We start from the raw sequence: 24,906 nt of genomic DNA, 5'->3' as shown, positions 1-24,906 counted from the left end.
GAAAGTGTGAAAGAATCATCATCAGCATTTAGTTAATGCAGAAGTGTGGAAACAAGAGTGGCAGGGTGGCTGCCCTTCTGGCAGAGTATTCAGGAGGAGTGGAGCATAGGACATGCATTACTTACCGTAAAAGCATTTCTGATGATTGCATCTGCTTAGATTCACATGCTGTGCATACGGTCCGACATCCAGTGGTAACTGCGGAGTATTGCATCTTGTCTTTCGGGGACCGAAAGGGGACGTCGGCATAGGCGTGTCTGTAACACTATCCCTATTGTGACGTGTGTAGTACCCAATATCCCTCACGCGCCGAGGTCCCTCCGATTGTATTTTTTCTGCCATGAGGGAGCCCAAGGCTATAGTGAGTGAGTACATGAAGAGAGAAAGTAGTAAGAAGTCTATGTTCCTTCCACCCCATGCGGGGAGGCAGGGAGGGCGCATGTGAATCTAAGCAGATACAATCATCAGAAATGCTTTTATGGTAAGTAATGCATGTCTTCTGATGCTTGTTAATCTGCTTAGAATCACATGCTGTGCATAGACTAGCAAGCAGTACCCGAGTTGGAGGTGGGTTGTGAGAAGGAACAGTAGAAAAAAGATGTCTTCGTACTGCTCGTCTCACCTGAGAATCAGACCTAGAATGAGTGTCTAGGCAATAGTGTTTTGTAAAAATGTGTACAGAACTCCAGGTTGCCGCTTTGCAAATGGACTCTAGGGGAACATTTGCAATGAATGCTATGGATGCCCCAGTGCCTCGAGTAGTGTGCTCTAGGCTTGAAGGGCAGTTCTCTCTTTCCAAGAGAGAAACATAGTGTGATGCATTTGACAATCTACCTTGAGATTGCTGACTTAGAGACAGGATTCCCTTCTCTACCAGCTGCCACTGAAACAAATAATTGTTTAGTTTTTCTCAGTGGTTTAGTTCTATCCATGTAGAACATGACTGCCCTGCGCACATCTAGTGTGTGAAGGCTTCTTTTGGCCATGTTAGTAGGTCTCTGGAAGAACGTGGGTAGTTAGATTGACTGGTTAACATGGCCCTTCCAAATAAATTTCGGCACACACCTGGGATGTGTGCGCAGAACTACTTATCTTTGTGGACTGAAACAAAGGGGTCTAAAACAGAAAGAGCCTGTAGTTCGCTAACCCTTCTGATAGAAGTGATAGCCACTAGGAAGGCTGTCTTATAAGTCAGGTCTTTCAGACTTGCTTTATGCATAGGCTCAAAGGGGGGTCCCATGAGCCTGGTTAAAACCACATTCAGATCCCACCCCGGGGCTGGGTGAGAGATGGAAGGATAAATCCTATTAACCCCTTCCATAAAGGCCTTAATTACTCGCATCTTCCACCACAACACTTTTTGTTGTAATGTGGTGTAGGCTGACAGTGCAGCTAGGTGAACCTTTAAGGAATTGAAGACTAACCCAGAGTCCAACAGATGGGTTAGATACAACACAATGTGTGAGGGCGAGCAATCAATGGGATTGATGCCCTTGGAAGTGCACCAGATGACAAAACGTTTCCATTTGCTGGCATAGCAGTAACGTGCGTTAGGCTTTCTCGCCCCCCACAGATTGTCCATGCATCTTTGAGGGAGTTGCAGATGTCCAAACTCTATGACCTCAGGAGCCAGGCTGCTAAGATCAGACATGTTGTACAGGCAGGGCAGCTTGACTTGTGGGGAGAGGGACATCTCCATCAGGTGAGCGAACCAGGGTTGGCGGGCCCACATGGGGGCCAACAGTATCATGGTAACTGGTTCCTGGTGCATCTTGTGCACCATCTTGTTGAGAAGGGGAGTCGGGGGGGAAAAGCGTAGACAAATTTCCTCGACCAAGTTATCCAGAGACCGTTCCCCTTGGATCGGTTCTGGGGGTACCTGGAGGCATAGTCTTGGCATTGGGCATTCTCCTGAGTAGCGAACAGGTCGATGTCTGGAAACCCCCATTCTGCGAAGACGTTGGAGACAATGTCTTTGTGCAGTTGCCATTCGTATTCTTCTGGCAGAGGAAAATCTCTGCTGAGTACGTCTGCCAGAAGATTGAGTTCCCCTGGAACATGTTGGGACAACAAAAACATCCTGTGTTTGAGAGCCCATATCCAAATGTTTTGGGACAGCTTGGATAGCCCGGGAGAGCGATTTCCCCCCTGTTTGTTCAGGTAATACATTGCTGTAGTGCCGTCGGTTAGGATCAGCACAGTCTTCCCTTGCAGTTGCTCCTGAAAATATTTCAATGCTTTGAGCACTGCTAGTAGCTCCAGTAAGTTTATATGGTTGACCGCTACTTGAGGGGACCACACTCCGTGTGCTGTCTGCTGAAGCAGGTGAGCCCCCCACACCATGAGAGATGCGTCTGTAGTGAGAGTGGCTTCCACTGCAGGGGTGGTGAAGGTCTTCCCCATCAAGAGGTTTTCTCTTGAACACCACTGCAGAGAGAGAACGAGGGCTGGCGAAACAACTAACAGATCTTCCCATTGTCCGCTGGCCTGACACCACTGGCTGTTGAGCCACTCTTGAATGGGACGCAAGCGCAGCCGCGAGTGGGGAACAAAGTATATGCATGACGCCATCATCCCTAGCAAACGCATGGCTTCGAGTACCGTCACCTCCCGCCCGGCTACATACTGAGGAACCTGAGAGAGCATGTTCTGAACCCTCTCGCTGGAAGGGAAGACCAGACCGTCTTCCGTCCGAATTAGTGCCCCCAGGAACTGTTTTACTTGGCTGGGGTCTAAGCTCGATTTTGTTTCGTCAATAGAAAATCCCAGACTGAAAAGGAGATCTACTGTTATTTGGGTGTTCGAAAAACAAGCGTCGAACGAGTCCCCCGTGATGAGCCAGTCGTCGAGGTAAGGGTAAACTGGAACTGATACTCTGCGCAGGTGTGCTGCTACCACTGCCAGGACTTTGGTAAAAACTCTTGGCACTGAGGCGATGCTGCAGGGGAGTAACTTGAACTGGTAGTTTGTCCTGAATCATGAACCATAGGTATTTCCTGTGCGCTGGCAACATTGGACATGAAAGATGCATACTTTCATATTTCAATGTTGGCATGAAGTCCCCCTGTTTCAGCAATGGAATCACCTCCTGCAGTGTTACCATGCAAAACATCTGGGGTTTTATGAACTTGTTTGCTGGGCGCAGGTCTAGAACAGGACACATGGCGAGATCCTTTTTGGGTACAAGGAAGTACACTGAATAGATACCATCATTTACCTGAAGAATCGGGACGGCTTATATGGTGTCCTTTCCCAGCAGCGCTTCCACCTCTTAGATCAGGCTCTGCAGATGTTCCAGTGAAAGGCGTCGTGGTTGCTGCGGTCTGAACTGTGGAGGTCGGGCGAATTCCACGCAGTACGCATGGGCAACCGTCTTTAAGACCCGCTGGTCTGAAGTTATCCCCTCCCATGCCTTGAGGAAAGATGTAAATCGACCCCCGACCGGGGAGACATGGGAGGAGACCTGGACTTGGTGGTCATTTCTGACTTGATGTTGAGGCACCTCTGGAATTGGAGCCTCTGCCTCTACCTTTGCCGTGCTTCTACTTTAGTCTCGTGCTCCTTCTTGGCTGTCTCCAACGCTTCATCCACCGCTTTCCCGAAGAGGTTAGTCTCCTTAATGGGTTTGTTAATAAGGGAGGCCTGGGTCTCAGGCCTGAAGCCGACGTGCTCTTTTAGAAGAGTACCCTGTGCAAGAGACCTGCCTGCTGTCTCTGCGGTGTCTAGTGTATTCTTCACCACATTCTGGTTGGCAAGTTTCCCCTCTGAAACAATGGCGAGAAGCTTAGCTCTGGCTGGTTCAGGAACCTCTTGGAGGCCTTCCTGGAGCAAGTTCCATTGGGCGTCAGCATAGCTTGCTAGTAGTGTGGTGTTCTTAGCAACCCGCACAGTATAAGCCACTGCTGACGTGACCAGTTTGCCTAAGGCATACAATTTCTTGGACTCCCATGGCAAGGGGAACCCCTGCACTGTCACCACCAGCGAGTCCGGGACGGCGTGTCCTCTAATATAGAGAGAGTCGGTGGGGGAGGGCCGGAATAATTTTTCGACCATCGGGTTCACAGTTCTAGTCTGAGCGGGTGTGACTAAGGATGTAGCTATTCGTCTCTTTACAGAGTTCAGGAGAGGAATAGATTGGCTTGCCGGAGGTTTTTCCATGATAATATACTCTACAAAATCCTGCTCGGGCAGGGCCTCTAGCGTGGCAATTTTGAAGAATTCCGCTGCTTGTTTCAACATTGAGTTGAAAGCCATTTGGTCATCCACCGGGGAGGCCTGTCAAGCCGGGGAAGAATCAACGCACACGATATCAGAGTCCTGATCCTGAAGTGACCAAGGATCCTGTGTATCCTGCTGGGTTTCCTCCCAGTTGTCCGTTGCATCTTGATCTTCTCCATAATTGTCGAGAAAAGAGGACTCCTCTTCTTCCGTAAAGATGTCCCTATATGTGTCCATCTGGACATCTTCCTAATCGGTGGCGTGGGGCTGAACATCTTGTGTGTGAGGGTTGGGGTCTACCTGAGCCTTTTTCGGCGAGGCTGATCAGAAGCCCTGAAAAAGTGCTGCAGCCGATCCATACACCCCTCGAATTTCTCCGTAGTCCATTTGGAGGACCCAAATGGATCAGGGTGAGTAGAAACCACGTTCTCCGCTCTAAGGCGTTGAGGATCTTCTCAGGGTGCTTGAGAGGGGCTCCTGGATGCCCTTGCAAGTATCTTCGGGATCGTGGCCCAAATCCATGGAAAACTTTTCGGCGGGTTGGCCCATAACTTTGGGCGGAACCGGCATTAGACCCAACGCCGCTGCGATCCTATTGATACTCTTACGGATAGTAACCGAATCGTCGAGAGACAAAGCCTCCGATGATTGGTCGGCAGTGGAAATTCCTTCCGCAGCGCCAGAAGGGCCAGCGGACGGTTTCTCGGGTAGAAGCCTAGTCATAGTTTTCAGGCCAGTAAGGGCCTTGGAAATAGTCTAAGTTTCTTGTCCGGAAACTTAGACGCGTGTCGTTTGGGGGGGGTAGTGCCCTTGTTGAACAAGTTACTCTCTTACCTGGTAACGTTCTTTCGATGGGATGGTCCGACGACGTATTCCATATCTATGACAGGTAATCACCACAGCTGTGCTGCTTCGGAAAATTTTCGGCGGCTGCATCCTGCGTTGATGACGTCGATACACCGTCATCGAGGACCTCCTCCGACGGCACTGGATGTTATAACTAGGTCGCACAATGCCGTAGCCTCAGTTGTAGTTTTTTCCCAGAACGTGTGGCACCAATCATCTGCCAGTCTGACCACAGAAAGCCTTGCGGAAACGTAAGCTGCAATCGCATAAGAAATTCTGTAGCGGAGAAGGCAGGCTGGGAGCGATATGCAATACGTTGTCGGACCATCCCATCGAAAGGACGTTACCAGGTAAGAGAGTAACTTGTTCTTCGAGGGGATTGGGTCCTCCGACGTATTCCATATCTATGACAGACTCCCAAAGCAGTACCAACGTAAGGAGGTGGGAAAAGAATTAAGAATATACAAATTTAGAATGCCCAATCAAATTGCAGAGTAAAGGATCGCCTTGCCAAAGGCCAGATCCTGCCCACGAATATAATCGAGGGAGTAGTGACGTACAAATGTATGGACCGAAGCCCAGGTGGCTGTATCACAGATGTTGCGAATAGGAACACCCCTCTGCAGGGCAGTAGAGGGAGCCATACCCCTAGTGGAATGGGCCCGTGAGCCAACCGGAGGGTCCTTAACTGCCAAGCGGTAACACTCAGAAATTGGCAAGATGATCCATCGAGACAAAGTCTGCTTCGTGACGGCTTGACCCAAATGGCTTCCGGCGTAACCAATAAAGAGTTGATCGTCCACTCTGACCCGGGACATGCGTGAAATGTAAAAGCTCAAAGCTCTCCTAGGGTCCAGCCTATGGCGTCTCTCCTCTTCCTTACCAGGATGTGGAGGAGGATAAAATGCCTGAAGAATAACTTTCTGGCTTAAATGGAATTCCGACACCACCTTCAGAAGAAAGGAAGGACGAACTCTAAGGACAACCCTGTCCTTATGAAACACAGTGAAGGGTGGCTTAACTGAAAGTGCCTGTAACTCACTCTGCGAGCGGAAGTGACCGCAACTAAAAATACAGTTTTAAGGGTCAACAGTCTCAAAGGACAAGAATGCAAAGGCTCAAACGGAGCACCCATTAGAAACTTGAGAACAAGGCTCAGATCCCAAAGGGCACCTGGAAAGGTGACGGAGGGAAAACATGAGTGAGCCCTTTCAAAAACTGAGAAATGAACGGAATTTTAAAGTATGAACACTCTTCCGATGAGCACTTAAAGATAGACAGCGCCGCCAGGTAACCTTTGATGGTACCCACTTGCAGGCCCCTGTGGGCCAAAGAAAGCAAAAACGACAGAACCATAGGAATGTCACAAGAAAAAGGATCCACATTCTTAACCCTGCACCAGTCGCAGAACTTTCTCCAACGGCACAGGGACTTAGTTGCTGGCCTTCTCGCCGAAAGCAACACCTCCATCACGTCTTCAGGGAGGTCCCAATCCTTATACCTCAACCTTTCAGAAGCCAAGCGTGAAGGTTGAGGGATCTGACCTTGGGATGGAGAACCTGACCCCCCCCTCCCGTGAGAGCAGATCGTCTCGGTAGGGAAGACTTAAGACGGATTTCTGAACTCTGTCCGGGAGGGGCAGAGGTTCAGAAGGGCAGCCAAATTTCTTGGAACAGGGTAACCTCTGGACAAGCCAGACCAATCAGGGTAGCGATCGCAGCGGTCAAGACTAGGTCTCAAGAGGGGTGAGGGTGACTGAAAGCCCACAATGAGCGCACACACACAGCAAGGACACTTACAGATTACTCCAAACAGGTGTTATATTAAAAATAGACACATTTATTCCAAGGCCTTTGCAACAATGACCGTAGCGAGAAATCACAATAAAACTTTAGTAAACCAACACATACCAAACCAATACAATATATATACAAATACAAACGAGTCTAACGCGTTAGACGCACGAAATGTGTAGACCACCTAGATGGGGAGGAAAACAGGCAGTGCGAATAATAATCAGACCCAGTCTGCCTTCAGAGGCACCTAACTAAAAGGAAGTCCAAACCCTACGAAGAGTGGAGCCTTGTGCTCAAAAGTACCTACACACGCTGGTGCTAACGGGCAAAAAGGGGAGTCTCTTCGAGGGAATCAGGCAGTTCAGTGAACAAATGAAGATGAACAGAGCTCCGCGACTCAAGCGCCGCCTCCACTGTGGGCAGAAGCAGAGCGCGAGTACGGAAAGGCGTGCTGTTTGACACAGCGAGGATAGGCTATGGGCTACTGCAGGAGGGCGACCAGTTCCTAGCTATGCTACTCACCGGTCCCCGATGCAGGCAGACCCAGGCTTCTCCGCGTCAGTTTCAGTGCTGGCAGGTTCGGATAGGAGCAGGGGACGCCTCGTCATCGTTTAGATTCGGCAACAGCAGAGTTGAGTTGAGGGCGTCCCAAACGCAGTGAACCCGCACAGTTTGTTACCACAGCAGGGCAACGGAGCGGCCGTGTGTTTCTCCGCCAAATGTACACTACTCACTTCAGACCTGTGAATGGCAAGTGTACGAATCGTGTGAGAGTGACAAGGACTCGAAATACAACACAACCTGACGGCGGTTACAGAGCCAGACTCCTGGGTAGGCTGGTCAGTCTGCTGGATGGCCCAGAGACACTTCCGAAGGCTAACGTGCAGGAGATGGTGAAGGTGCCGAGAATAGCTGTCCCCGCTATTCCAAGGGTCGAAGTACCAGTACAGGCCTTCTTGTTCGATCTGAGGTAGAAAGGGTTTCACAAAGCGACAGCAGTGCAGAGGAGCAGTACTTCAGCGGGTCACCATCGATTCCTTGGTTCAGCCTCGTGGTTGCAGGATACTTGGCTCCTGTATCCCTTTGTTCGTAAGAACTCAGGAGATCGACCTCGTAGTGGTGTTTCCGGCCTCCTCTTATCCACGGTTCCCTTCGCGCCAAAACGGAGAGGACCCAATGGGAGATCTGCTCACAAAAAACTCACACCATACGTGGACCTATCACGACAACTGTGGTCCCAGGCATTCATACCACACTAGACTCTCTGGCACCCAGGATGTGTATTGGGACCAGACATCCCAGCCCACATCCTGGAGGCACACACAAGGCCTGTAGAAGCCTGCGAAAGCATCTGTGTTTCGCAGGAAAGTACATGCCCAAATAAGGAAGGCCCAGGGTCGGCTCGACCTGGTGAAGGGGGCATGCCGGTCAGCGGACAGGACAAAGAGCCTCGTGGTCTGGCCATTTTGGGAGCCAGGCCACCATTTTGGGTTAAGTGCGAGAAACGCGCTTAAAACACCAAAAGGAGCTCAAAAAACACAAGAAACGATCGCTGCCACCAGTCCCGTCCGTGATTCACTTGCACCGATCATTTACAATCCAAAAAGAGTATCTAGGGCCTGTAGAAGACTAGAGACCCAAGAGAGCAGTAACTTAGTTTACAGTGCCCTCTTGTGTCATGTTGCACGAAAGCTGCAACATGATAAAGAAACTATGGAAAACAACATTTCCCGGTACTGACTGTCTTAAGGGCATGTCAGTTTCCCCGTAAGAATGGAGCAAAAGCCCAGAGGAGTGCGTCAGAAGGCTGCACTTCTCTGGCAAAGTCTAGATCCTGGTGAAAACAACAGCAAAATGTTTAGAGGTTGCCACATGGAAGGAAAATTACCCACAATTAAGAAATCTTTCCTAACAAAGACGACGTGGAGGGCAGATGGACAAGTCAAGAAGGTCCGGGTACCACGTCCTCCGGGCCCACGCCGGAGCAATGAGGATCATCCGGGAACCGAAACTCTGTAACGTCTGCAGCACTTGCGGGATGACGGGAACTGGAGGAAACGCGTACAGCAGTTAGAAGGACCACTCCACCACGAACGCGTCTCCTAAGGCTCCTTTTGGAGGAAATTCCCACGAGCAGAACCTTTCGCACTTCCGGTTGACACTGGAGGCGCAGAGACCCACTTGAGGGGTCCCCCAAAGGGCAAAGATCTCCAGCAGAATCTCCTGAGCCAGCTCCCACTCGTGAGAGATCGCGCTCTGCCTGCTCAGAGCATCCGCCGTCTCGTTTTAGTCTCCGGCCAGATGAACTGACAAGATCGAAATCTCCTGCTGGATGGCCCAGAACCAGAGCTGCATCGCCTCCCTGCACAGAAGAAGTGACCCTGCCCCCCCTTTTTGTTGAGGTAGTGCATGGCCACTGTGTTGTCCGTCAGATCCTCGCACAGTCGGCAGAAAAGCCTTCAGGGCAAGCCTGACGGACCTCAGCTCCAACAGATTGATATGGAGTCTGGACTCCGACGGAGACCAACGACTGCTGACTGTCAACTCGTTGGCATGGGCTCCCCATCCTGTGAGGGATGCGTCCGTCACGATCGTCACCTCCGGCCAAGACAACCAAAATGGAGCCCCCCCTCATCAGATTGCTCTCTTCGGCCCACCACAGAAGGTCCTGGGCGACCGAAGCCAGTACCTGAACGAGGTCTGACATCCTGCCGGAGGACTGTGACCACTGCATCTTGAGGGCCCACTGCAAAGATCTCATCCGCAGTCGAGCCACTGGCAACAGAAGAATGCAGGATGCCATGAGACCGAGCAGCCTCAAGAACTCGAACGCCGGGAGATTCTGGGCATGTCGAAACTTGTGTACCATCTGCTGAATGTGAACAGCCCTCACCTGGGGAGGAAAACACTGCCCCAGGGATGTGTCGAGCACTGCTCCGATGTACTGGAGCCGCTGGGTTGGCATCAAGTGGGACTTCTTTAAATTGCGGGAAAAGCCCAGCCTGTGGAGGGAGTGGCAGGTGATGGACAGATGATCTTGGACTTGCTCGGGAGAGCTCGCCCTGATCAACCAATTGTCCAGGTAGGGGTAGATGTGAATCCCCCCTTGCCTGAGATGCGCTGCCACCACCACCATGAGCTTGGTGAAAACCCTCGGGGCAGAGGTCAATCCGAACGGCAGGACCCGAAACTGAAAGTGCCAGTCGCCAACCGCGAACCTCAGGTACTTCTTGTGCTTGGGATGGATCGGCACATGAAAATAAGCGTCCTTGAGGTCGAGAGACACCAACCAGTCCTGAAGTTGAAGGGCCTGGAGGACTTGAGAGAGTAACCATCTTGAACTTGTCCTTCCTGAGGAGTTTGTTCAAACCGCTCAGGTCCATGATGGGTCTCAATCCCCCATCTTTCTTCGAAATCAAAAAATAAGGGGAATACCATCCCTTGTTCCTCTCCGCTACAGGCACCAGTTCTATGGCGCCTTTCTCCAGCAGGGATTGAATTTCCTGCAAAAGGAGCGGATCCGGACTCTTCAAAGAGAGATTCCCTGGTGGATTGTCGTGAGGTCTCTGCCGGAAAGGAAGACAGTAGCCGTGGGCTATGATCTCCAGAACCCACACATCTGAAGTAATGGCACGCCATTCTACAAGATGCTGCGCCAGCCTTCCCTCAACCGGTGAAGAATGGGCCTCATGACTGAGCAGTAGCGGCTGCGGCGTTGCCTGAGGGCAAAGAGGCAACAGCTTGCGCGGCCTTGGCACCCCGAGTACCTTGTTTACCACCTCTGGCACTCCTACGGTTGCCCCTTTGACTCGCAGCTCCTCTCGCTTTACTAAAGGATGAGTAATAACGAAAGGAACCTCCCCTCCATTGCGGTCCCCTAGGATGAAAAGGCGGAGGTTGTCGGACTGCAGCGCCCAACGATTTCGCTGCAGCCTTGGAGGTCTGCAACCTCTCAAGGCTCTCGTCAGCCTTGCTGCCAAAAAGATGTTCCCCATCAAAGGGCATGTTGAGGAGCCTGGCCTGCACATCAGGAGCAAACCCCGACTTCCTCAACCACGCAAACCTGCGAACACAGTGCTTGCCGCCATGGACCGGCTGAAACAGTGTCTAGAAAAATGGATACCTCTCATTATTGATGGCAAACGTATTTTGGTGGCCGAAGGCCAACCGTCTCATGCACAAAACGATAGAAATACAGGTTTCCTAGTTTACCAATGAACGGCCATTTTGATGTTACAAGGATCGCCATTTTGTTTTCCAACAATTGCTCATTGCTTTCTGTTCAAATTGCTTCGCAGCACATTTTCTGCTTACACTGCTCGACTGTTAACGTTGTCTGAATGTGAAAGGACAAGGCCGCAGGGCCGTGAGGCTAATAAGAGTTCGTTGAAACACAACGTAGGCAGCGCCGGGAAGGAATGCCCGGCTCCCTGCCAAATGCAGCCTTGAAGCAGAGCCACAGGGCATTTAATCATTTCACAGCTGCCAGCCAGTCTTGTTATATGGTAGAATATGTTAGAATAAAGCAGCTAAAGGCTTGAATTATGCTCTTTTTACAGCCCCCCCCTTTTCCGAGCCCTGTAGAGCGTGTCGGCTCCCAGGACGCGAATAGCACCTCATAAATAGCAAGGTCTGGAATGTGACTCTTCCCCCGTATGTAGCTTGCTTCCAAGAACAGAAGCACTATGTTCTGTTTAACAAAGAAAAGATGTCTCCGCACTTGCAAAGTTGCATATTGTTACTAGAATAGACATTTGAAGGTGTCATATTCGTCGAAAGTGTCCATCATCAAACCAAGTTCAAAGAAACCCAATAAGGGGGGGTGTTAAACATGTCACAGCTGATTGTATGATATGCATTTTGTCTATATGTAACTGATGTACGTAATTCGCTCTCTTGCGTCCCTCGAGGTCTAGAGATACATGTCCCGGGCGTGAGACCGAGTTGGCCAACTGAGACTATTTGCTTTGCAATAAACCCTAGCTTTGGGAATACAACCTCGTGTCTGCCGTATCAATCGTGTGTGGTGACTTGCCTTGTTTCCATAGACGTGAGAGACCCCTAGGGGCCCCTTTCAAGTCTGCCATTGTCCACACCCGACTGAACGGACTTACACATGGCATCCTTGCCATCCTGAATAAGATTAAGAAAACCATCCCGTTCGTCCCCTTCGGGAATATGTTCAGCCGCTAAAGAGATACAGTTCCACAGACTAAGTTGGCTGCCTGAAGGCCATACCCCTTGAAGAAAACACTTTCTTCGCCCAGCCATCAAAACGTTGGTCATCCCTATCCGGAGGGATGGTAGGATACGACGCCCGCTTTGCTGGGGCCGTAGCCGCCTGCACCACCAACTCTCTCCGGAGTGGGGTGTGTAGTTCAGTAGCAGGGGTTGCCACTGGCCGGACGGTATTTTCGTGGCAAAGACCTGCTCAGTGCCGGGAGACTCTCCGGGGCAGTCCAAGCCGGAGCCACCCTTCATTGCAGAGCCATGTGGAAAGGCAGAACCGGGTCAGTGGGTGGACCTTGATCGAGGATATCCGTAAGGTCATCCTGCACAAAATCAACTGGGGGCGCGGACCACCCCAAGTAGTCTGTGACCCTCGACATAAGGCGCCGGTACGATGACTCGGCATGGGTGCCAGGCTAAGGCCTACAGAACTCCACCTCCGGAGAGGTGTCCAGACCACTGGCGTCATGCAGTGTCTGTCTCAGGTCCTCAAACTGGCTATGACCAGAAAAAATGTCATCTGGTACCATGCGAGGAACCAACCCATCTTCAGAGCCCTCTTCCACCTCTGAAATATAATCCATTGGCTGGAAAGTGGGCATTGAATAATGCGAATGGACATGTTTAGCCTTGGCCAGAGCCTTCCTCAGAGGATCCACCGTGCCACGGGGAATCTCCGACATCACAGCCTCGAAAGGCGTCGAGAGCGTCGACGGAATTGGCGTCGACGTCGAGCGTGGTGCTGACAGCATCGACACAGTCCTCGAGGCCGGAGCGTGTCCCTCGACTACCTAGACGTCGATGACATCAACGACTTCCTCGGAGGCGGGGCCTCGAGAGAGACCGTCGACAACCTCGGCACCACAGGCATCTATGTCTTCTTCGAAGACTTCACAGGTGCACGCGGTCTCGAGGGTGTCGAGTACCGGGACCTGGAACGGGCATGACTAGAACGACTCCCCTTGTCCGAGCGGGACCGCTCCCGCGAGTCGTGCCGACCACCCGAGCCCGAAGGCATACGAGCGGTGTCTCTAGTACGGACACGTCCGACCCCACTCGGAGGCGCGGACTGACCGGAGCCATGGCACTCAAGAAACGCCAACATTTTCTTCCCGAAGGAAGCCCATTCCTCCGGAGAGAAACGCTTGGTGGGGTAAGAAACCCGCCGATGGGTGGAGTCCTCGGACGAGGTAGGGGAAGGCGACCGATGACGGCGCTTCCGGGAATGCCTCGAAGAGGCAGAGGAGTGGCGGGACCCACTCCGGGACCGAGATCCCCTAGACTTACGACGATGATGCGAAGAGTCGCCCCTCAAATCGTCCGTCGAAAGTCCAGTGGACCTCAACTTCCGGGGCTCGGACACCTTACCGACCGACAGCTTCTTCTTACGTTCCAGCAAGGCCTTGGACGTAAGCGACAGGCAGTCGACGCAATCATCTGCGTTGTGGGCCTCCCCGAGGCACCAAAGGCAGGCATTGTGTGAGTCAGTCACCTACATCTTGGACCCGCATTCTCCACACTTTTGGAAGACCGGGCGCAGGGTGGAAGAAGAGGAAGACATCCCGAGAAAAACTTCACAAAAACGAACAGGGTTAGAAGAACCGAAATTCCAAAGAGTCGACGCGTACCGAGATTCACAAAGCGAACACGTTCGCGGAAACACAGAACTGAGGCTACGGGCGTCGTGCATCCTACTTATAACATCCGGTGACGTCGGCCGTCGGAGGAGGTCCTCGAGGACGGCGTATCGACATCATTGCCGCATGAAGCAGAAAATGTTCCGAAGCAGCACAGCTGTGGTGATTACCTGTCATAGATATGGAATACGTCGGAGGACCCAATCCCCTCGGAAGGTTTGTAATGCCCAGTCGTCATGCGCTGCTGCAGATGCGGGGAAGGCTTTGTATCGGAACGATCCGAGGGCACTGCCGAAATTTCCAGCGGGCCAGTTAGCGCTTCGCCTTTTTCGTCGATGTTGTCGAGGACGGCGTATGGGTTGTGTGCTTAGTGATGCGGTGCGATTGTACGCCCCTGTTGCCGGGTGTGGTCCCTGTAGCAAGACCAGAGTCGAGCCTGGAAGGGTCAGGGAACGGGGGTGGCAGACCTAGAAGTGTCCACCTCAAGGTCTATAACATCCGCATTGGACGTTTGGTCATCCGAAGTACCCCCGTCACTTTCGGCTGGTGTCGCGGTAGGGGGGGGAGGCTCCATGTGTGACATGCCGTACGCGGCCCACTGCTTTAACCGGCGCCCCGAAGGGTTTTAGGCTTAAGGAGTTTACACGCCCAACACCGCCTTTCGTCGTGCTGTAGGGGGAGACTAGCATTACACGTCGGGTGCTCGTCTTTCCAAGGATATCTGACCCTACACACATGGCAGAATCTAAATGGAGTCCTTTCCATAGCAGAAGGGAAGGGTGAACAGACCAAAAGGGAAAGCAGTGGAAAGCAGGAAAGACATAATAACAATATGGCTACCCCGAGCCCACTCTCCCTACTCTATAGGCCGGAGAGAGGGCCCGATGACGTGGAAGTCCGGACGCCGGATCTTAGGCGTCGGAATCCACAGCCGTAGACGATTCCCCCTAGTCTTCGTCGAAGATGTTCTTGTTGGGCGAAGTGACTTAACAGGGAATAAACCGACAATTCGGTAAGATAAACAATGTCTCTTTTAAGAGCTCTGCTGTAGGTCGACCAGTTATCCGGGCGGAAAAAAACAATCTGAGGGACCTCGGCACGTGAGGGATTTTGGGTACTACACACGTCACAATAGGGATAGTGTTACAGACACGCCTATGCCGACGTCCCCTTTCGGTCCCCGAAAGACAAGATGAAATACTCTGCGGTTACCACTGGATGTCGGACCATATGCACAGCATGTGATTCTAAGCAGATTAGCAAGCATCAGAATGTGCATTGCGTGTGGCAATCACAAGTGTTTAATAAATAGCACCGATGTGTTTGTTTCCCAGACTAAAAATAAACAATGTGGTGAAGCAAAAGACATTGCCAACTTGTTGGAAGATAATTACTTGTAGTTCGTTTATTCTGTCCTGTCAGGAAAGTATACCAGACCAGAGAACCTTGCGTCTCAAAGAGGAAGTGGCAGAATCAATAAGATGTTTTTGTGAGCGGATACAGAACCATGCTGACCAATTTATATCACTGAAGCAAGTGTTGTATCAACTGCTGCAGAATTATATAAAATTATTTTGTGAAACGGTGCATAATATTTTGACAAAGACAATTTGTTTGAAATCAATGAAGGAGAGAAGTATTCTTTGTTGATGAGAAAAAGTTATTTTTGAACTCTTGTCACAAGTGAAAAGAGGAAAAACATTGTTGAGCATTTATGAACTGTTGGTTGAACTCAAGTTGGAACTTTATAGTATCAAGTTGGAACCAAAAAAGGACTGAAGTGGAACTTTGTTACAAAACAGCATTTCCTTATTTTTTTGGCACTGATAAAACAAACCCTGCTTAAATCTGGCGGATTGGGAATTCACCCAGATTATAAGGAGAGACGGTTATCAGGTTGTGAATATAACCAACACATTTGTTTGGTTTGACCTGCCATATGAGTGCCTGGGACCAATTCCGTTGGTGACGGTGCGCGGTACAAATACCATTAACATTTAACATATATTGCTGTATTAAGTTGTTGTATGTATAAGTGTGAGGGACAGTTCTTTTGTCAGAATGTGTCCTTTAGTTTATTTTAGGCAGGGAAATCAGTGTAGGGCTAGTGAGGTGTGTATGCAACCTTTTGAGTTAATAAAAAGGCATCTTTTGAAAAATCTTCACAAAGTTGTCCACCTCACATTTCTGACCCCTCACACCACTCAGCAGAGCTGTGTGGGCATTTACAGTGCGACTATCCTTCAGATGGCGTCACTTCTCCCAGTGGAGAAACCCTTTCCATGAAGCTAGAGAGGCGAGGCCGCTAACCAATAGTCCCCCTAGGGGTGGTAACGTGTGGGAGGATCTCATGGGGAGGGACTCCTCTCTTATAAAAAACGCAATTGGGTGGCAAGACTACGATCCCACACCGTAGGATGACATCGACACCCAAATCTCATCAACGCAATATCTCCTCCGAAACTATGTGTTATTGTGAAATTTCAAATCCACCTGATGACATAAGTAATAAGACGAAGAAGCGCTCAAAAATGCTACATTTGTGCGGGATGAAGGATAGAGCAGCTGCTGTCAATTGGAAGGAGGATACGCTGGGGTTGTTCCCACTGTTTAAAACTGAACAGCAAAGAAGGACTGTTCTTCGTCATCTTTCTACCTTTCTGGCAATGGCCCTGTGTGGTTCAGGCAAGCTGGAAGCTGTGATACAACCAGAGGGAGAACCAGTCGTTCGAGGAGGCTGCATTGAAGCCTGGAAAGCTGGAGCAGGGCTTCAGATGGCAACCAGAGTCGTCTCTGAGGCAGAGATGAAAAATAGCGTCACACCCAGGAAATGTCTTGCAATTCAGTTGGGAACCAGCACAATAGACTTACAGAGACTTAAAGGCGGTGGCATGACCAGTAGTGGGTGGAAAGTTGGTTCAAACAATGGTGCCGAGACCGCCTACTGTAGCCTACAGTCAAACCACGCAGGTGACCATCAGGAGTGAGCGAGAGACTGACGTGGAGGGTCAAGCCATCACAGCAGCAGGTCCGAAACCTACGCCAAGGCAGTCTACAATAAGACCAGGAAGAGAGGTGAGACACAGAGGACTACAGAACAAAGAAGTTGAAGAAGGAAAAGTGAACCTGTGACCCCCTGGTGAAACTGGTCAAGATTCCCCTTGGGAAGGTAACGGGAACATGCACAAGTCCGGGAGGGGGCCTGGAAGTTACAAGGCTACAAACCATAAAGAAACAGATTTTAAATCATTTTGTGATACAGTTCCCAGACGAGTTCCACAAATGTGTGGTGCCGGAACATCGGGGAGAACTTCAGGAACAGCTTCATCGTCCCAGTAGGGGGGGGATCAAGAATTGGGCAAAAAAGATTGTGAAAACCTTCCTAAGGGAGCTACAAACCTTACTGATAACTGTGAAAGACATTGGGGAACTAGCTACGAGAAGGGAGTCATTCTCCTAGCCCAATGTGATTGTTTGATTTTCAGTTGGGTTACAGACTACACAGAACCTTTATGGAACTTTTGTATTGAACAATCTGAGAGGCGTTTGGATGCTTTTCAGCCAGGAGAACGGAGTCATTCTCCTGGATTACGAACAGTAGCTGGACTTTATGATGTTGTGTTGTAGTGACAGGGATAGAGTAGGAGCCTTTGTGACAGGGACTTTTTGTTTTGACTCACACAGACTTCCTGACGAGCACCAGCTTTTCTTTAGTTAGTTAGGGATGAACAAGTTACTTACCAACTGTAACGTTCTTTCGACTGGATGTTCATCCCACGTATTCCTTATCTTTGATAAATCCATTTCCAGCTCGCTGGCCTCGGAAAACATTTTTCACAGTCAGTGTCCCTCGAAGGCCTCCGTATGGGCGCTGACGTCACCACAGGTATAAATAGTCTAGCGCAGCGTCCGTTGCTCAGTTCCGTTTTGAGGTGCTGTGTTTGCCCAGTATGAGATGGTTAGTACCCTTGAAAGAGCGTAGGCTGCAACTATGGGAGGGGCGATGAGGAATACGTGGGGGGGGGGGAAGAACATCCAGTCAAAAAAACATTACAGTTGGTAAGTTACTTGTTCTTCGAATGGATTGTGTCCTCCCAAGTATTCCTGATCTTTGATAGACTCCCAAAGCAGTAATGTGTATAGGAGGCGGGAGTAAAACGTAATGATTTCTTTAAAGATGCACAAAGTGCAACACAGCTTTCCCAAATTTGATCTCCTGCTTAGTGGAGAAATCTAGACTGTAGATTTGGTGAAAGTATGTGCAGACAATCATGTGGCAGCCGCACATGTGTCTTTAATTGGAACTCCTCTTTGGAGAGCTGACGAGGCTGCAATACCCCTGGTTGAATGAGCCCCGAGGTGTTGAGGAGGATCTATTCCTGCCAATTTATAGCACTCTATGATAGTCAGTATTATCCATCTTGAGATGGTCTGTTTCGTGATAGGTAAACCTAGTTTATGTCCTGCATACCCCACAAACAACTGATCGACTTGTCTAATCCTTGCAAGTCTGTTAATGTAAAAACTCGAGGCACGCCTTGGATCCAGCCTGTGCAATCTCTCTTCCTCTTTCCCTGGGTGAGGAGGAGGGTAAAATGAAGGCAAGTTTATTGTTTGTGTGATATGGAATTCTGAGACAACCTTTGGGAGGATATTTGGCTTCACTTGAACTACCTTATCTTTGTGAAAGACTATGTGGAGGTTTGCAAAATAAAGCTTGTAGGTCGCTCACTCTTCTGGCAGAAGTTAAAGCCACTATGACGACTGTCTTTAGAGTGAGAAACCTTAACGGACAGGAATGAGGAGATTCAAATAGAGTACCCATTTGAAATTTTAATACTAGATTTAAATCCCACAGGGGAACTTGAAAAGGAGTTGGGAGAAAGACATTAGTCAACCCTTTCAGAAACTGAATGACTAGGGGCAACTTGAAATATGAAGGTTCCTCAGCAGTGCGTTTAAAGATTGATAGCGTGGCGAAGTAACCCTTTATTGTGCCAACTTGAAGGCCTGAATTTGCCAAATATAGTAGGAAAGATAACACCATCGGTGCACTACATGAAAAAGGGTCAATATCCTTTTCTCTACACCAGCTGCAGAATTTGTTCCAACAGCAGCGGTATAAAGATTTAGTTGCTGGTCTTCTGGCTGAAAGCAACACCTCCATTACATCATCCGGGAGGTCCCAATCTTTGTATCTCAACCTTTCAGAAACCAAGCATGAAGGTTGAGAGTCCTGATATCCGGATGGAGAACCTGACCTTCCTCTTGCGAGAAAGGATCCTACCTTTGTGGAAGACGAATTGGAGGGCAGATGGAAATGTCTAGAAGATCTGGGTACCACGTTCTCCTGGCCCAATCCGGGGCAATTACAATCATGATTTTCTGGAATCTCCTCAACCTCCTGATCACTTGAGAAATGACGGGGACTGGAGGAAACGCGTACAGAAGTGGAAACTCCCAGTCCACCACGAATGCGTCCCTTAGAGCTCCTCTCGGGGGAAATTCCCTTGAGCAATACTGATCGCACTTCCGGTTAACCCTGGTGGCGAACAGATCCACCTAAGGGGTTTCCCCAAAGGGCGAAGATCTCTTGAAGGACTTCCTGAGCTAGTTCTTACTCGTGGGAGACTGGTCTGCCTGCTCAGAGCGTCTGTCGCTGTGTTTCTCTCTCCGGCTAGATGAACTGCCGATAGAGAGATTCCTTCTTGAATTGCCCAGAACCAGAGCAGCACTGCCTCTCTGCACAGTGGCAGTGACCCTACGCCTCTTTTGTTGAGGTAGTACATGGCCACTGTGTTGTCCATCATTATCAGAATTTTTTTCCCTGTACCGATGGCAGGAAAGCTTTCAGTGCTAGCCTGATCGCTCTCAGCTCTAATGGGTTGATGTGTAGTCCGGACTCGGATGGAGACCGACGACCGCTGATGGTTAAGTCGTTGGCATGGGCTCCCCACCCCGTGAGTGAGGTATCCGTGACTACTGTTAACTCCGGCCATGGTTGCCAAAACGGTTCTCCTTTCAAGATGTTCACCCGACAGGCCCACCAATGAAGGTCTCGTGCTACTCTGTTCGGGATTTGTAGGAGATCTGACATTCTTCCTGAGAATTGCAACCACTGGGTCGTTAGCGCCCACTGGGACATCTCATTCTCGGGCTAGCTGCTGGCACTAGAAAAATGCAGGATGCCATGAGGCCGAGCAACCACAAAAAGTCGAAGGCTGGAAGACGCTGGGCATTTCGAAATCTGGTCACCATCTGAATAATATCTTGAGCCCTCATGTTTGGTGGCGAGGCTTTTCCCAGGGATGTGTCCAGGACTACTCCAATTAACTGCAGTCTCTGTGATGGTATCATCTGTGACTTCTTTAAGTTGAGGTGGAAGCCAAGCTTGTGGAGGGAGAAGCCAAGCTTGTGGAGGAAGTGGCAAACAATCTAGATGGATCTGAGCTTTTTTCCGGGGACACTGCTCTGATCAACCAGTCGTCCAGGTAGGGGTAGACATGAATCCCTTCCCTCAGACTTGCTGTCACGACCGTCATTAACTTGAAGACCCTCGGGGCGGAGGTCAGCCCAAATGGCAGAACCCGAAATTGATAGTGTGAGCTGCCAATGGCAAACCTCAGGTACATCCTGTGCTTGTAATGTATTGGCACATGAAAGTAAGCATCCTGAAGGTCCAGAGATACCAACCAATCCTGAAACTGGAGGGCCTGAAGGATTTGAGAAAGGGTTACCATCTTGAACTTGTCGTTCCTGAGGAATTTGTTCAATTCTCGCAAGTCCAAAATGGGTCTCAATCCTCTGTCCTTCTTTAGAATTAGGAGGTGGGGGGCGGGAGTACCAACCCTTGTTCCTCCCCGCTATAGGTACCGGTTCTATGGCACCTTTCTCTAGCAAGTCTGAGATCTCCTGCATAAGGAGTGGGCCTGGAAGCTTCAAAGAGTTGTTCCCCGGTGGATGACTGAGGAGTATGTAGGAAAGGCAGGCAGTAACCTTAGGCAATTGTCTCCAATGCCCAAGCATCTGACGTAATAGCCTGCCATTCCGTCAGATGTTGAGTTAACCTGCGTCCAACTGGTGTTTTGAGAGGAGAGACCTCAGAGGGGTTTAGGAGCGTCTGACGCAGATGCTGAGGGTAAAGCAGCAAAAAGGGCTTCCCCCTCCAGAACGTACCTGTGGGGCAATTTGGAGTTTGACAAATTGCAGCCCCAAGGGATTTGGCTGCCGCTTTGGATTTTTGCAATTTCTCCAAACTGTCATCAGCTTTCTTGCCAAATCGAGAGGTGCCGTCAAAGGATATATTCAGAAGTCTGGCTTGTATGTCGGAAGCAAAACCAGATTTCCGTAACCACGCAAATCTGCGGATTGTGGTACTCGCCGCCATGGCTCTGCCGATGCTGTCAGCAGAGTCAAGATCTGTTTGGAGGGACTCCCACATCGCATCCTTCCCATCCTTGATGATATTCAAGAATGCGTATGATTCCTCCCCTTCTGCGAGACGGTCAGCCGCCGATGAAGCGCACTTCCAAAGGGTGTGGCTGAGTCTCGCTAGCATGCAAGTGGCGTTAACAGACTCTAGTGCCATGCTGCATGCCGAAAAGATGTTTTTAGACATGGCATCACATTTTTTGTCGTTTCCATCTTGTGGTATAGTGGGATATGCCGATTTACTACTTGACGATGTCGCAGCCTGCACTACTAAGCTCTCTGGGGTTGGATGCTTGCTTAAGTATACAGGATCTGAGGCCGACACTCTGTACTTCGCAGAGATATTTTTATTTACTGCAGGGATAACCTCTGGTGTTTCCCAATTTGTAGCTATTTCCCTCTGTAATGCTGCATGAAAAGGGACTATAGGGCGTTCTTGAGGCCCTTTATCTAAGATGTCCGTTAGGTCATCTTTTTGGAAAGAGGGTGCAGGTGTTGACCACCCCATAAACTCCATAATTCTTGCCATAAGAGACCTGTAAGACATTTTTGCATGCTCTCCAGGTTCTGGTCTGACAAAATCAGACTCTGGAGAGGTATCTATGCCACTGGCATCTTGTAAAGATTCCTGAAGATCTCTTAATCTAACTTCCTCAGATATTAGCTCCTCCGGAATAGGAATCCTTGTAGTCTAAGCCAAAAGGCCTCTCATTATCAGAGTCTTCTTCTTCATAGATAGATGACAAAGCTCTGAAGTAGTCAGAGTGTGGTTAAGGGGCAAAACCCACTTCAAGAGATGAGGGAGCCAAATTGGTCGACGCTGCTTGAGATAGGGTTGTAGTTGTCGATGTAGACGTCATAGGTCTCGACAAACTTACAAACGGTGTCGATATACTCGAGTATGGTCTCGATGTCGTCGAGAGAATCGGAATTCTACTCGATGTTGTCGATATGGTCGACGCCACTTTCAACGTCTTCGAAGGATTGTTAGATGCCCAGAGTGCTGATGGTGCAGTTGGGGCATGAGGCTTCGAAGGCATCTCTTTCATAGGGGTCGACGACGGCGTAGACGATGACACAGACTTGTGTCGAAGGCACCTTCGACGATGGCTTTGATGACGCAGTTTTATGCGAAGGGTCCTTGTCTTTACTCAAGGGTTTGTGACACTTTTTAGTCGCTGAGGTCGACTTTTGGGTTTTTCACCCGGGGCATCACATCTAGGCATCTCAGAGGGGGACAAGACCGCGTTATCGAAGACCCTTAGCATTGTTTTGTGAAATTCCTCCCACTTAGCTGGAGAGCTGTCTTTAGTGGGGCAGGTGACCCTTTCTGGAGAGCTAGAAGATGAAGAGGAAGATTATCTATGACGCCTCTTCTTAGTATGTCGATCTAGATGAGTGGTGAGAACCCCTTTCGAGATCTCGAGCAGGAATGTATTTTCCGATGGCGAGGAGACGAATGTCTCGACCGAGGACAATTTCGAAGGGATAGAGGATTTAACGGGCTTACCTTTTTCCAGCTTCCCCCTAAGCTCCCTCAAGGCTTTCGCCATCATGGACATACACTCCTCACATTCCGAACACTGGTGCTCTGAGCCCAGGGAACACAGGCAGATCCTGCGAGGATCGGTTAACGACATCTTTTTTCCACAATCCCGACTTTTTTAAGCCAGATCATGGTGTCGATGAAGCGGACGAAGATGCCATCGTAGAATTGAAGATTTCTTTCAAGGAAATCCAAGCTTTTTTTTCCTCAGAGTTTACTGAGGGACCGAGCATTGCATCTGAGGCATACAAAGTGCAGAAGAATTGAACTAAGCAACGGACGCTGCGCAAGACTATTTATACCTATGGTGACGTTGGTGCCGATACGGAGGCCTTCAAGGGACACTGACTCGAGGGACGTTAATGTGCAAGCGCCTTCTACTGTGAAAAAATGTTTTGAGGCCAGCAAGCTGGAAGTGGATTTATCAAAGATAAGGAATACGTGGGAGGACACAATCCATTCGAAAGATAGGTTTGGTTTACTATTTAATAAAAGTCAATAGCAACCACTATGGCACCACTTGGTCAGTCTTCATTCCTTGCCACCACAACAGAGGTTAATGTCTCTGCGGTGGCCCAACTACATTAGCTTCAAGCCCCATTTGTAAACAATCCTGGCTATGCCTCTGGGTGCAGGGACACTTCCAAAGTCTCAGGATGGCTGGATTCTCAAGAAGGCGGTGAGACTAGTTGGTCCCACTAGTCCAACGGCTGAGGCACCACTCCGGGTCTTCAAAGATCAAGTAGTCCAACAGGCTTTCAATGGGCCAGATGGAAGAAGGGATGCCAGGCCTCGTCAGGAGTCTTCTTCGGATCTTCAGTCGGCTGTTCGTCTACGAGGGAGTCTTGGCTCCAACACTGATCTTAAGAAATGGCTGCAGGAGTCCTCTTCTTATCAAAAATCCAGCCTGGAAGCAAGTCCAAGCCCCCCAATGGTAAGGCTCTGCACCATTCAAACAGCCAGTAGTTGCCCAATCATAGAACCATGGGTCTCACTAATGCCCCACACCTAGACTCTCTGGCACCACGGATGTAAAGTGGGATCAGACAACAACTAACACACACACACACACACACACACACACACACACACACACATAAGCAGCAGCTTTCCCCAAGCATGTGCATGCCCTTATATAGGATTTCCTGACCTGGCAAGGCAGGTAGAAGGCCAAACTACAATATGGTAAAAGAACAAGCAAAAATCTTGTGGCACTAGCTACATTTAGTAGCCATATGCAGTAAACGTGAATGTACACACTGGAAAGAACGCACAAATGGTACAAATATATATCTGCTGCCACCAGCTTGTCTTTAGGGACATAAAAGTAACCAGAAATCCCAAGTGTAGAAAGCTAGGGTGATACAAAAGTATCCCCATTGCACTGCATTTCAAGATGCTGTGAGTAACGTTAAAAGGTTAGCCGAACGTAAACAATAAAATGGAAACACTTTCCAAGTAGTGATAGCCCGAAGGACTGATGAGGTTTCCCAATAACAAATGAGATAAAGGCAGTGAAAGGGACGATGAAGGCTTTACTTGCCCTCAAAAAGTCAGAACAGGTTAAAAAACAAAGCAAAAAGATTGGGGGGTCCATAAAACACTATGGAGTGAAAGTTATCAATTGAGAAATCTTTCCCAACAAGCCCCTTCCTGCATGCCCTCCGTCTGTTACCCTGTTCTCCGCTCCCTGCACCGCTCACCCTCTCGCTCTTCCAAATCTCTTGACAGGTCTCATTTCTTTATGCTACTAGGCGAACCCAGTCTTCTGTTCAAATCCTTTTTTTTGCGTGCATGAGTACAGGTGGGACCCCATAACTCTTGGTGTCTTTATTTGTGTAGCTTTGCCTCTCCTCAGCACCCCTTTTTTGGCAATGTTGCATTTCATGACCTTGACTGCCACTTGTTTAAACCAGTCCCCTGCTGAACCAATGGAGAAGCACAGCTGCACATGTTCTCTACTGGAGACCCAAATGCTACAAATGAAACCATCTCATACCGAAGTTGCAGAAGACCCATACCCGAGCAGCATGGCCATTGGAACCACTCACTGATAACATAAAAATGAACAAACTCACACCAACAGACGCCCAAGAGTCACAGAAGGCCCAAAGCTAGACGACCCTGTGCAAACTAAGTGAACTCAACATGCACTTTGAAGAAATGAAAAACGGTACATACTGGCTATTCAATTTTTGTTTTT

General features: G+C 49.6%; 1 protein-coding gene across 1 annotated transcript in view; it reads right to left on the bottom strand.

Annotated features, from left to right (window-relative positions):
• The window catches only part of HARS1 (histidyl-tRNA synthetase 1), a 654,862-nt gene that overhangs the window by 448,648 nt on the left and 181,308 nt on the right, over window positions 1-24,906 (bottom strand). The window lies entirely within an intron of this gene.

Source organism: Ambystoma mexicanum, chromosome 3q (genome assembly GCF_040938575.1).
Source record: "Ambystoma mexicanum isolate Mex_15411 chromosome 3q, UKY_AmexF1_1, whole genome shotgun sequence".
In the NCBI taxonomy this organism is placed as follows: Eukaryota; Metazoa; Chordata; class Amphibia; order Caudata; family Ambystomatidae; genus Ambystoma; species Ambystoma mexicanum.
The sequence above is the reverse complement of the archived record's forward strand: the minus strand, read 5'-3'. Positions and strand labels throughout refer to the sequence as shown.